This window comes from Phalacrocorax aristotelis, chromosome 1 (assembly GCF_949628215.1).
Source record: "Phalacrocorax aristotelis chromosome 1, bGulAri2.1, whole genome shotgun sequence".
Taxonomy (NCBI): Eukaryota; Metazoa; Chordata; class Aves; order Suliformes; family Phalacrocoracidae; genus Phalacrocorax; species Phalacrocorax aristotelis.
The window spans coordinates 166355887-166369837 of record NC_134276.1 but is presented as its reverse complement, the minus strand read 5'-3'; the positions used below and the strand labels follow the sequence as shown (position 1 = coordinate 166369837).

The following is a 13951-nucleotide window of genomic DNA, read 5'->3' as shown; positions in this document are numbered from 1 at the left end:
AATTACAAGAATATTTTTACTAAATAAAATTTTAAGTTTATAACCTTTTCTTACAAAAATGTGAATGACAGCAGGAGACATAAGATTTGCATGATTTCTAGAGAAGATGTATATTTTATCAACTATAAATGGAAAGAATTAATAAAAGATTATTAATTTTAAATGAAAGCAAAGTTTATTTGCTGCACAAGAAACCAAATACCTCACAATGTATTTTCCATCAATGTTCCATTTTTTCAGACAGTTTCTCTCAAGATGGAAATATTTTACACCTTTGTTCTGAGAGGAACGTGTACTAAACTTTTGCTTTTTATAACAGGATCAAAGAACTTAGCAAAAAAGGCAGAAAACAGGTATAGTCAGGGTACAATTCTAAGTAGAATCCTGTCCAGTAGAACATAATTTATTGAACACATTAATTACTTTGCTTTTCTTCTCCATTTTGAATCTCAAGCAATGACCATCTTTAAGGAGGAATTTAATACCAGGCATAAGGAAATTATAGATCAAGGGCACCTTTTGGGATTGATGATACTATGGCAGAAAACTGTCCCATAGAAATCCAAACCTACAGTCTGACTGACATGTTGTAATACAAAGTCTCTGAAAGTGACTGCTCCCTGAGCAGTCGCAGAACAGTTTCTAAATTTAGACGGATATTTAAAATTAACAATATTATAAGAGTTTCAGCTCCAGCCTCACTAGTCCTTGGACTAAAACTGGATGACATCTAACTCTGATATCGCTGCTTGGATATGTGGAACATCTCTTGCAAACTCAAGTCCATAATGATTTTGTAGAATAATTTTAGTTGAGCCATAGAAGATCTTTCATGGGGTTGGAAAGCTGCCTAAGACAGTTCTGTTATGAGATCATACATTACTCCAGGTCTTCTTAGTGATTTGGTACATGACTACATGAAGTATGATGTCTCTCAAAAAAGTAGTGAAGGTTTATCAGGCGCTGGTAAATCTGTAATTGCTGAAGAAACTTTTAGGAATTTTCTCAAGTATTTAATAACTATAGCATGTGAATGTATGCAATACAGAGCATATATTTTTGGGAAGAGTACAGTGTGCACAAATAGCTAAATGTACTTCAGATTAACGGATAATTCATTTTTTCTCAGAGAAAGTAGATATAACAAACTGATAGAAATCAAGGTCTCATGGAGATACAAATGCATTTGTTCACACCTGTCTGTAAATCTTGCCTGTTTTCCAGTTTTTCCTACTGTGAATCGGTCTCTTTGTACACAGACGAAGCATAATCCCTCCAGGGATATGCCCAGTCAGTAGCAACGCTGTAAGGAGGAGGGTAGGCTAAGTTGAGTTGAAATATAGTGGACTTCCCTTGAAATTTAAAAGGCCGGGCCAGCTCTTCAGAGAACAAATTGAGAACAAAGTTATCTTAATGAGATGAGAATTAAATCCTTGCTGAATTTTTCTTAGTTGACTGAGAAATCATGAATTCCTTTGAAAAGGATTCCTGACTGCTTCCCCTTTCCCCCATAAGCAGAAAAATTGATATCAGAAAGAGGCCTAGTGAGGCATATTCCCACTCTTTGAAAGGATCATGCATGATTGACTCCTGTATTTCCCATACATGCATAGACACACAAATGTCTCTGCACCTTGTGTCCCCCACCAACAAAAATGTTCTGCCCACAATAAGGCACAGCCAATAATTAATATACCAGTTTCATGGTCAAACTGCTTCTTCCTTACTTTACTATAAACACCATGGAAGCTCTGCTGCCATAGATGAGAAGTACTTGGCTCAAAGCCTAGCAACAGTGTAGGCAAAATTCAGGTTTTTAGTGGCTCCCCAGACACATTTCCTCATGTAGCTGTTGGTACTGTGTCTACCTATCTCCATGGCCCCAGCACTGGATGATTATAGCACTGCTGGTCCCACTGCACGCTCTCCTCCAACTCTTGTCCTCTGCCAGTATAACTACATGTCTGAGCCCAACAACGGAACTTAAGGTTGCTCAGCCAGGGGAAAGAAAGTAAGGAGAAACACCGTCTGCTTGCCACCTTGTCCTCATACCTGACTATCATCTCATTGGTGGAATATCCTGTTATCTGCAAGACTTTTTTTCCCTCCTCCTTCTGCCAAAGGTAGTAGTAAGGCAAAGGCAAAGGAAGGCACAGAGCAGAGCCAGCAATGCAGAGATTAGGGTCAAGTATTTTGTTATGGGAACTTGCAGCTCATTAGATCTTGTTTTTTGCCAGTCCAGGAGATTTAACTTGGCAGGGCTGCTTGGACAGTTTTTCTGAGCCAGTGCAAGCAGAACCTAGGTGTTATTGCTTTGAGACTAGAAGGCTATCTCTTCATTTTCCTAGTCATTCAGTGCCAGCCCCACCAGTGTGCTGCTGCAGGCAGTGCCTGCTTTTCCTATGCCTAAAGCAGGTCCTGAGAGTGAAAAATGTCATATAGATTGTATGAGATGGTCTCACCTGCAACACATTTACATAATACTGTGCTTTCCTATGATTTCAAAGAACATAAATCCCATAATAATCCTTCTGTGATACCATAATAAAAAAAGTTGCACCTATTTCTGCATAGGAAAACTGACGCATAAGTCTCTTACAGGGATAGCAATACTTGGTTCTTTCTTCTCCAAGGCAATAGAAGCAGCACATTGAAGTGATGTCTGCAAGAAAGATGCCATCTGGTATGCTATACGATAATTTCTACAAGACGTCTCGTTCCCAATGAGACTCAGAACATCTTTTTTGTGGGGTTTGGAGTTGATCGAATCTGTGATATCAGAGGGCACATGATTTCAAACACGATGTAAGGCAGATTTGCTCTATATGCAAAGGAATTTGAGGTTTCCTCTATTTTATTGTCTCTACTGTTAACAATGTGGATTTTTCTTTCTTGATTCTTCTTTCTTTATTTTTTTGAGTGAGGAAAAGAAAGAAATGCAGTGATTATTTGTAGAGGAGGTGCTCCCCCAGTCCTCATGAATAGATTATTATAAACCATTTTTAGGTAAATCAATACCCGTTGAACATTGCTAAACATGTCTGGTGTTATGGAATGAAAAACTGGAGAATTTTAGTAGCTCCTGACCAAGAAATTTCTGAGTGGAGACTATACTACAATACAAAAGAATGAATCTTTTAAGTTGGCAGCCAGTTTAGCAGAGCTGGAGAAGAAATTGATGCTGGAGTAAGTATTGTAGTATTGTCAAAAAATTTTTTTTTCTAATTAAAGCTTTCAGCCTTGTCCAACACTAAATGGGATATAATTTTTCTCTTTGTATTTATTATTTCAGCCGGATAAAAACGTTATCTCTCAACATTGCAACAGAACTTGTGTTACAGCAGAGTTAGCGTGATTGGGTGTTCTAGTGAATAAACTAATCTAACGGCATGTATTCATGGAAAGGAGCTAAGAATAGGTAGGAACAGGATGTTGTTTGAGAAAAGCTATGCCTAACATCCAGCAGACCAAAATAAATAAAGTTTATTATGGGAGAAGTATAGTAGGTTCCAAGACATGTATGCAAGGTTCTGCTTTATCTTATGCATTTCAGTTGTATTATTAGGCTACTCAAAATTCTTAGATTTTAAATGATCTTTTTCACAAAACTCTGAAAAACCTGAATGCCTTACATAAAATCTGTAACTTCTGTCAGCAGCCTAGCTGTTTGGATGATGATGCTGCTTTGGAGGATCATGTTTGGTGATTATGAATATTTTCCTGAAAGTACTTTTAGAGACATTTTTCATGGCATATACAGAAACAATACAAAATCATTAGAAACAGCTTGAATTTAAATAACACTATCTAGTATCTATAATCTAAAGGTTACATTCCATTGCTCATAAGAGGCTCAGAATGCACAAAAATAATTCTCAGACCACAGCTAACAGAAGCTAATGGAACAACCCTCATTGACTAGGAAAATCATCCTCACAGTTCTCTTCTGATTTTTATACCAATGTTTATTCTAGCTCTACATTCCTACTATGTAAGTACAATAACCACATCTATAATAACTATAACTACAAAGTCAGCAGAGACAATTTGTCATTTTACTTGACAGATGATTTGTCAACAGTGAACTGTCTTTGTGAACCCCGCTGGCCTTTCTACGAGTTTGTGTTTCTGACTGTTGATGTATTATTTACCCAGGAACAGCTCAGTCGAAGTACTCCACTCCATCATGAAACAAGTATTTATTACAGATATTTCAAAGTTAGTACTTTTTTAATGTTCAGCTGATTGCTTTGGGAGCTTTGATTTAGTCTCCTTCAGAACCCATCCTGTTCAACGAATGAGGGACAGATTTGGCTGGAAAATTAAATTATATGTTTTCTAGAGCACAGCCACCGGACCAGGACTCAGGGCACCTTTGCTCTATTCAAGACTGTCATTACTATGATGCTGAGCAATATATATATGGTATATGGTAACATATATCATCATACAGCAAGATTGCTTGAGATATAGTTAGTCTTTCCAGATTCTGATTTTGTATTTTAAATGAATAAATCTGGGGGGATAATTTCTTTCTAAAGACAACAGAAAAATCAAACTATATTATATGGCATTGTAATAGCCACGACTTCAGTCAGATTTATATCCTTGGCCTACAGAACAGAAATAAAAGATTCAACCAATTGAATTGCAAGAATTAGTTAAAAACAGGTGGATGCTTCACTTTGAGACCACGGGATCAATTGGATTGGATCACACCACTGCTTCATCTAGCTTCACCCATTCACCAGCTTCATTCACAGTAGCTACTATTAGATGCCTACAGAAGAGCATAAGAATAAGATGGACATGCAGTGGTCCTTTCCTGGCATTTTCCCAGTTTCCAGCAATTTGCAGCTCAATGCCTTCCTGAAAGAGAAATAGTGTCTTTATGCTTAATAGACCTTTACAGATTTTTCTGCCACAATTTCACCTAATTTTAGAGAAAAACTAGACAGTTTGGTGGTTGATGAAATATGCTGGGAGAAAGAGGGTTGCAGGGAAAGCTGGGTTCATTTTCGACCCTCCCTCTGTAACTCTGTTCCATGGGAAATGGAGGAAATGGAGGGAATGTGACTCTCCACCTTTTGGATGCCACCACAAGAGTAATAGGCTCCCATAACCTTGTACTGCACACAGAAAAGATACAGTTAAGATGCAGTTAGAATTCAGCTGCATTTTCTTCCCCTCTTCATAAGCACCGAAGGAGCTCCTACTGCTAGAGGCACTGGTGAGCAGGTGATATGAGTCCAAATCTCAGCAGATCCCCACTATGGTATGAAATTATTGTAACACAAATTCTTTGGTAGGACAAAGAGCTTTCAGTTGCCAGTAATTTTTTCAGGGATCATATTCACATGTAAGGGGTAAACGTGTACATCCTTATTCTGGCTTCAATGAAAGTTACTCACATTTTCTGAAAAAAGGAGTTAGTTTTTTAGAGCCATTTCTGTGCTTGCCTCAGGAACTTTTGCAGGATAATAGTAACACTACACTCACCACCTATGAGTAATCATTTTCACTGTTTTTGTCTAGCAAGAAAAAAAAACTTGAAAATTTACATGACACCATGACCAACCAAAATATTTAATTCATTAAAGATTTTAGACTACTGTTAAAAACTAGTGTACTAAGTTGCATATACATAAAAATGTATACTACATAATCTTGCTAAAAATACTATGCAAGCCCAAACCTTTATGCTATAATTCCTGGCACCATACAAACAAATTTATGTAATTTCAAGTTTGAGCAAATCTTTGTACAGCTCTGTGCTGAGCAACACTGGACTAGCAAACAAGCAGAACTGGGTAACAGAGAAATATTTGAAGAAACTGTTCAAAAAAGGTTTGACAGAACACTCACTGCACAGAGATATCTCAAGAAGTTAAATACAGCCACTAAATAAATGGTAACCATAATTTCATAGATTCGGTTACTGCTGCAAGGTCCTGTGGAGAGCTGTGGAAATGAGATGCCTGTACTGACACTGCAGTAAAATATCATAGCTTTGAAGTTATGAATCTTGAAAGTATACATGATGGAAGGTTAAGGATTTCTCCTGGGACTATTTTACAGATCAGATTCAACTTGGTACTTTGTCTTCTGTTTTCTTTTGCCTAGTTGGGCTCAGAGGCTCCCTTGCCCCGATGCACCAGGTTTTCGAGTGATCTCCTCCTTTGAACAGCTCATCAGGTGAATTCCCCTCTCTCCTTCCTGTTCTTTCTAGCTTTATTTTATAATTCCTTTTCTACACTCCCTATTTATCTCACTTCTACTTATTCTCCTTGTAAGTTATGATCATTTGCTCTTTTGTCATCCTTCATGTGCAGCTACAAAAATCTGTTTTGTTTCACATCTGCCTTTTTCCTTTTATTTATTTTTTTCTCCCACTTCCTCTTTCAAGACTGTTAAAACAGGTGAAAAAAATGACTATTTTAAAATTAAACAATTTATCTGAGATTAAATTACCCCCTGGGATTTGTCTAGTTGAGACTAGGTTGGATTCAGGTATTGGAGGTAATCCTAATTTAACTTCAACATTTCTGTAGATTAGATACAGGACAATATCTGCTACATGCATTATCTCTTTGATGTTAACCAGCAGCTAATTGTAAAGATGATACTCTCAATCTGAACTGGAAAAACTATGTTTAAATGGGAGAAACGGTAACTTGAAGCTCTTTACTGAACAATAACACTGAACTACCCCTCACATATTTCTTTCCTAGAACATTCAAAATCTCAGATAGTCTGATATAAATCAGACAAAACTTACCACGTTTCACTGATATAATAAGACAAAATTTTAATAATGAGTAAAAACCAGAGGTATCAGAGCTCTGAGGGCACCAATGGGCCTTGCTGTCCATGCCCAGCATCTCCCCAGGCCCCCCTCACCCTCCCATGTCCCAGGACCCCATTTCAGCTCAGCCTGGGGCCATCGTCCCTGCCCCAGCAATGCCACAGTAGTGCCAGTCTGATCCTTATAACTGGATGGATGCTGGACCTACACTGTGGGTAGTTCATCTCCTGAACTCAGACACACATAGTGGCTTTTTTGCAGTCCTATATTCAGCCCTGCCTCCTGCATAGACCATGAACCCGTGTTACAGCCTTGTCTCCATTCCTATCTCTGACCCAATCTCCTTTTGCTCCTGGCTGGGCTTCCTCAGTGGACCCTGCACCTGAGACGTATCCCACGGGCCTGTCTGGGGTGGTCAATGGAGCGTGTTACCAGCACCTGGCTCTGCCCACTGCGTGCAGACCCCATGGGTGAGGGCACAGCTCACTGCCATTAGGGCACAACTGGCCCTCTCTACTCCCTGACAAAAAGTCAGGTTCTGAACAGGAGCTTGCTTTATTACATAAAAACTCTATAATCACCTACCATAATATTTATCCCCTGCTAACACAGGTTCTGCAAAGCCAAAAGAAAACTGCAGCATCTTTCAATGAATAATAAAGACGTTACTTGAGTGGGTGGCATGCTGGCACAGCTCTGGCAACTCACTGGACTCTTTGCATATGGATGAGGTTACATAAACCCTGTACAACCTGTCTGTGAGCTCCCTCACGACGACTGCTCGACTCTCACTCTCCCACCTCTGGAGTAGGAACTCTGAACTGGCCTCCCCTACCCACAGACAGAGCCTAGGATCCTGTTTCAGAAATCTGTGTTGATGCTTACAGACAGTGCAAACACCTCTCGTGGCACTGTACTTAGTCCTGCATGGCTTTTTGTTTTAGAATTTGGAATGATGGAAATGCAACTTTCCAGACAAGTTTAATAAGCTGTACTCCAGGCATCATTCCTTCCATCGTTCTTTTGTCAAGGCTAATGGATCTCAGCAAGAGCTCAAGTGCTCCTACCAGGTACAGGTTAGCTGAAAATGTACTCATCAGACTGGTTTCGCTAACATTTTGTAACATGTTAATGATTATTTGCTAAGATACAAAATGATCAAAACTAGAGCTGGTTTAATAAAAGCAACACTTACAGTTATTCTCTTAAATTCTGGTCTAGAGCTGTTTAGCTGCATTCCTTGCTATTCACTGTTTGAAAACTTTCATGAACATGCATTTTTGCTTGCATAAATTTGAGAAGAATGGCTGGTCTCTATCTGAATGGCATATTCATATGCAAATAAGGGGATTTGTGTACAGACAAGATAATGTATTCTTTGGAATTATGCTCTATAAAACATTTCAAATAGCCTACCAGAAAACAGAAGTAGCACTAAGTAACTGAGATGGTCTATCACATCCCATAAATAGAAAAACAGTCAAATTGCAGAGTTCATAAAAAATGTTTATCTAAACTCATGCATGAAGTAATGAATAATAAATATACTTTAGAAATAGATACCAGAATAATTCAGAACCTTACACTAAATGCTATTATTAGCATTTAATGCAAATTCATATTAGCAATCAATAATTTAACCTCAGCCATCTCAGTTTTGTAATAACAAAATAACCTAAAATAAAGAGCTAAAGGCAGCAGTGGATAAAAGCAGAAAAACAGTTTTGGAAAGTTCCTGGTATCATGGGTTATGAACAGGGTGGTAAGTAGTAAATAGCAAATAATTTTTGAAGGATTTGAAGGCATTCAAATACAATATCTTCCTGAATATAGGCCAATGAAACAAGAAAATACTGGTTCTATTGTTATGATCATGAACTCAGGTTAACAGTCTGGGTTACAAAGCAAATGAATACACTTTAGTTAGTTCAATATTCTAAATTACTTAGTTTTCTGTAGGTGGAACTAAAACTAGAAACAATTCTGTGTGCTGTAAATTCTATAATAAGCCAACGATTTTTAAGTAGCATGTGATGTTCTTGTGATTACTAGAAATGTGAGCTTCCAAGGATTCACATCTATTTAAATCTAAAGACTACTAGATTAAGAAGGAAATGTAAGTGAATCAAATGAACTTTCAAGAAACTGTTATTAATTCAGTTTTAGTAGACTTAGATCTCTATATAATTTATGAAAGATAAATTTCGTCATAGTCTCACTTGCCACAGTATATCTAACCCCAACATGTTTGTAAGAGTAATACACATGAGATGATAATCTCATACAAAAGACCACCAAAGATACTGAACAAAGTTTTAAAGATTTGCCCTTAGTCACCACTTTATGGTTTTTACACAGTCTGTTTTAGAAGTTAGGAGTATTCTGTTCTCTTTAAAGTATTTCTTGGCCACAGGTTGTGAAACTGTGAGCATCGGATACTTTTAACTCCACTGAGGAGCTAATTCCTATTCTGCATACAGTTTTAACCTGGTATTGAACTAGATTCTGCTTTAAGGAATAAATGCTGTTCAATTTAGTGACATCAGCTGAATTAAATATTAATAGACATGGGTGTAAATTATTACATAGTTGCAAGGCTCATTAAAATGCAGGGAAAAAACTGAACCTATGCAAGTGAATTCTAAAACTCGCAAGTAATCTGATCATTCTTTTCATGTTAAGTATCTCTTAACTTCCGGAATTACAGTAGGATGATTATGAGAGCATTATAGAATGAGGGCATGGTTAGCTTGTCACTTTTTAAGCACACCAACAAACACCCTGGCATTAACTTTGTGAAATACAGCCACATTGTCCTTGTGGAGATGACATAGATTGCTAGTACCCCCCTGGACTGTCATGGTTCAGTGGAGAAACAGGCAAGACCTCAGTCCTACTGGAAATAACTTTGAAAAATGTTTCAATCCATTTTTATCAAGTTCTGAAGTCTGCAATCTACCTTTGTTGATCTTTTTATCTATCTAGATGGACATAGCTCAGCAATATTCAACCCCATGGTACAAAAGATACAGTATGTACAGCTCAGTGACTTCGGGGATAGGTCTGACAGAGGAGAGAATTGACCAAGAAGAGTAGATTGAAGCATTAATATTATTACCCTCAAAAATATTTTCAAATCCACTTAAGAGTTAGGGACCTGTTTACTGCCAATACAATCCAGGAGGTAATGTGAGTAATATTATTTGTAAGCAACTTTCACAACTAGTTTATTTGTGTTCTGACTGGTTTTGTTTGTATCAGTGCAATTTTGTAAGGCCAGGCTATAGGCAGGTATATCCAAACTTTTAAAGTGAGAATCACTTAATTTGATTTTCTGTCCAGTAATGTATATAGTTCTTCGCATTGTCCCCAAACATGCTTAAACATCCTACTACTTCACTCTCCATTTTATTATTAGTTGAAAATATTTCTGAGCTTCAGGTCCTTGGAAGTCAATGAAAATCTGATTTTCTGAGTTTTGCATTCTGTGTATTCATACCTTTCTGCACTCTACCTCAAAACAATTATTATGGGTGTATAGGAATATTGTATAGGTCTTCCTCATGCCATATGTACTTATTAACATGCATGTTGTCTTTACAACTCAATATTTCTCACTCCTTCTAAAGGGAAATTATTTAATGTGAGAATATTTTAAAAATACTGAAACAAGACTCTTAAGAACACCATTTGAATTTTAATAGATGTGAGTAGTATATTCAAACTGCACATAAATTGTTCATACCTGTGATCATACAGACTTCTAACCATATTTAACAGTAGAATGTAAGGATCAGATAATAACAAAATGATAAAAGAGATGGTAAGGATTCAGTGTGCATTAGTCCTCCTTCTGAGATTAAGTCTTTTCACAAAATAAAAAAAAAGTATCTTTAGGTCTGACAAAAGCTCTCCAAGGAAGGATATACCTTTTGTATTAATTCTGTGATAAAAGAAAAAATACTTTGGTTACTCAGAAATAACAGTACAACTGACCAGGCTGCCAAGGTTTAAACTTTTTTCCAAAGGAGAAAGTATCAGTACCGGAACGGAGTCTGAATCTCTTATGCTATTTCACTAAAACATTACATCTGATGTGGGGAAATACCTCTGAAAAGTCTCAGTATATCAAGTCAGTCAAAAGTACTTGTTAATCCTCCAATTAAAAGAGAGTTTGTAGAAGATTCCTTTGCTCAAGCAGTCCTATTGCACAGTACTAAATTTAGCATGACAAGATCTGATGGTCACAAGTAGACTACAATGTAAAACGACTAGAATTAGGCTCTACATTTGCTCGCTGATGAATGTCAATATTTATAATATTATCGTTCCATTTTCTTATGTTTCTTTGTTTGCTGTTGATCTTCTCTATTCCTTCTAGAAGACATATGCCAGAAATAATTTATTCAAGTCTGTGAATATAATGACTGAATTGCTTTGCAAACAGTTTTGGAAAAGAAGCCTAACATTGAACATGAAAAGCATGGACAGAGATATAAGGTATATGTTGATAGGCACTTACAAGAGAGTGGAGATGTAAAAAGAAAATGCATCAGAGATTACATGGATAAGTACGGCCTGATGACTTAGATTTTTACTGTCTTTTCAGTTTAGCCTGTGTCTCCATTTGTAGTAGGCTGTTTCAAAAACAGTTCTGATTAATTGGTGTATGAAGAGCATATAGCTGAATATTACATTTATGACACTACAGGGAAAAATTGCCAATATAATAGGAATACATGAATAACAGAAAATAAAATTAACGCTTGTAGCTTTTTACATCCAACTCCCATTGCTTTTATTTTAAAACATAGCTAAAAGCTCTCCAGTTATCCTGCAGTTTGCCCAGTCTTCTGTAAGGTTTGTTTTGGGATTCAATGGATCATTAAAACAGATGCATCTTTATCTCTTGTTTAGCCTTTTACAACGTAGAAGTCAACAAAACATTAATCCAATTATTTGTGATTTCTTCTGTAGAATTTATATGATCTTTGGGTAAGTTCAGTGGCATGCAATGCATTATGACTATCATGTTCTCAGTAAATAAATGCCTAAAGTGTTTATTCTACATATTTTACAGCTGTATGGCTTCTGTTCTCCACTATTTTATAATCTAGTCAATTACATACACTGAAATAAATTACCATTCAAATAATTTAAAATGTATTTGTAAGATATTTGTAAAAGTAATATGAAGATCAGTATGAATAATGCATGACTAGAAATGCATGTGTGAAAGCACCAGAAGAAACAGTGCTATGAAGGATTAAAGGTATGGTCTGTACTGATAACCAGGGACACAGCTGACAGTGGTAAAACACTAAGGAATGTGTTTCTGTCAAGAAAAGGAGTGTGCTCTGATAAAACAAGAGCACAGATGATGTATCAGCAGAAGACCCTACTCTGCATAGGAGGAAAGCAACAACATCACAGCACACTGCGTGTGATATTCATCTTCCTGTTATTCCAAAAGGAAAACAGACTCTAGCCCTAAAATAACTGAGATAAGGAAGCAAAACCAATGAACACCACTGAAGTAAACAAAATTTTGCATCGAAAGGACCATACCATAGCAACTGTTGACTCCTAAAGATCTATCCAAAAACCAGTTTGGTATTGCTAATCAAAAGCAACCCAATAGATGCAATGAGAATGCAATAGTCAGCCTTCCATGTCACACACAAGTGACCATGGATGGGCAACGTGGATACACATGCCAACACCTTGGTGCTTTTGGGTATTGAGTGTGAGAGCGACATTTGTAACAGAACATGAGTGACTGTAAACAGTTTTGCCTGAAACAATCACCTTTCCTTCCATAACATTTCATATTGACTTTAGCTGCAAAAATTTCCCCCAGCAGTTCTGCCACTGTGACATAAAATTCCACATTCACTTTGCAGTTGTTAACAAGATAAAAGGAAGTTCAGAATCAAACCCAATGTGTGGCTCTGCTCCCTACACTGCAGTCCTATAATTGTTGGTAAAGAGTTCACAGACTTGAAGTTTAAAAATTTCAAACTGCATATGCATTTCCTATTAAGGAGGCATCAAACAGCACTGGGAGCAGAGACCAGCTGCTGGAGCTGTCTTCTCTCATTGGGTCCCTCTTCTATCAGCTACAGAGTCAGGTTCCTTCTGCTTTTTCTTTTTTTTTTTTTTTTCCCCTCTTTATGATGCTACAGATATTTTGGTCTTTTTGCGCAGCGTATCAGCTATAGTGGGAAGGTGGGAGTTGGTAGGGAAGTGATGTTATCCTTATTTTACACTCTGGTTGTTGTGGTTGGCTATCACAAAATTAAAGTTCGTGGGTTCAAAACTGTAAGCTTAAGAGGTCTCCCACTTTGTGAGAGGGTGCATGGCTCATTTTATTAAAATCTATGAATTAAATCCACTTTATCGAAGTGCTTAGTTTAACCACACAGATTTAAAAAGAGGAAGTAACTGCTGCAAAACAGACACTAAATTATAATTAAAGTATATACTTGCAAGTATATAACTTACCACTGTGAAAACTGCCTTATGCCAACATGCCTACATGTATCTAATTAAAATTCTGCCTTAATTAAGTGCTTATATTTTATCTGTTTTCTGCCCTTGGAGGAGGGAGGATATTAACAGCTTTGGAGGAAGACCACTTTACCAAAACTGCAACCATATGTCACCAAACAGAAAAGGGCCAGGCTAACAAGGCTTCATTAGTTAAAAGAAAGTTTGACGACTTCTGAGTGAAATGTTAGCTTCTACAGGCAGAACCATGGTAGGTAAGATGAAGGTTTCACATCAGTAGTGGCAGTGGAACAGATGGGAGAAAAAGAGGAAACTGAGCATGTAGCTTCTGGCAGTCAAAGGTCTGCACAATTTCCATTACATTATGGCTGTAAAGGGCATACTGTGAACTCTTACTCCTCGCATTCAGCTTTTCTGGCTGTGGCCCCACCTGAATCCATCTTTCCTAGTCTGGTGAAGTCATGTTTGCTTTACTTTCCCATCCTTAGTGCTGAAACTCATGTCCCTCACAAATCTGAAGAGCAAAATTTCTTGCAATTTTCCCTACACTGTGAGGGAGTCACAGACAACAATAGCCTTGGTCATGTAAGTAGAGAAGGCAAAATAAACAAAGAAAATAACTTTTGTATGATGACT

General features: G+C 37.2%; 1 protein-coding gene across 7 annotated transcripts in view; it reads right to left on the bottom strand.

Moving 5' to 3' along the window:
* Nucleotides 1-13951, bottom strand: part of ANKS1B (ankyrin repeat and sterile alpha motif domain containing 1B) — a 450718-nt gene that overhangs the window by 204248 nt on the left and 232519 nt on the right. The gene's annotated exons all lie outside the window — the stretch shown is intronic.